This window comes from Olea europaea, chromosome 14 (assembly GCF_002742605.1).
Source record: "Olea europaea var. sylvestris chromosome 14, O_europaea_v1, whole genome shotgun sequence".
Lineage (NCBI taxonomy): Eukaryota > Viridiplantae > Streptophyta > Magnoliopsida > Lamiales > Oleaceae > Olea > Olea europaea.
The window spans coordinates 15,441,336-15,441,998 of NC_036250.1; the positions used below are offsets into that span (position 1 = coordinate 15,441,336).

The 663-nt window shown below is 30.5% G+C and overlaps 1 non-coding gene across 1 annotated transcript; it reads right to left on the reverse strand.

Annotated features, from left to right (window-relative positions):
- Positions 1–345: 345 nt before the first annotated feature.
- TRNAT-UGU lies at positions 346–417 on the reverse strand. Its single transcript has one exon. It is a non-coding gene; the product is annotated as a tRNA-Thr (tRNA).
- Between the last annotated feature and the right edge of the window lie 246 nt (positions 418–663).

Below are 663 nucleotides of genomic sequence, written 5' to 3' on the forward strand. Positions count from 1 at the left end.
GTTATCTTATGTTAAAATTGTAAAGTTACAATTTTATCCTTTTTTATTTGATCAAAATTAATTATTCAGGCCAACTAATGGTCAAGCGGATGGTTTCCATCCATTTGGACTCCAGCTGAAATTTTTTTTTAAAAGTTTGGTATTTTCAATGGTAAAAATGAAAAGATTTGGGTAAAATCTGCTAATAAACGAAAGGTTTGGTATCGTAGCTACAATTTTCCCTAATAATAATAATAATAAGGGTTTAGAAGGTTTATATTTTAGAAACCCAAGTCTCATGCACTAGAAAAAGAAATATTTTTACTATTTTTGGATAATTGAGCTATAAAACGAAACATGAAAAATTGCCCCCATACAGGATCGAACTACAGACCTTCAGTTTACAAGACTAACGCTCTACCACTGAGCTATAGGGGCTATCGGACCGTTTTTAAAATTAATTTTCTACACGAAAAATACACGGATAATTATCAAATATGTGTAAAAAAAGTTATTGACTTCTAACCAGTGCTGTTTCACTTGCCATACATACTTTTAAGTTGCTGGAGCGATTTTGGTACAAATTTTTGGCATGTTTGAAACGAATTCGAGCCCTGAACTATATAATGTAAAATAAGTTTTCTCTTTTTTTCATCTAAACAATAAATTGAATTTGTTGTGCAG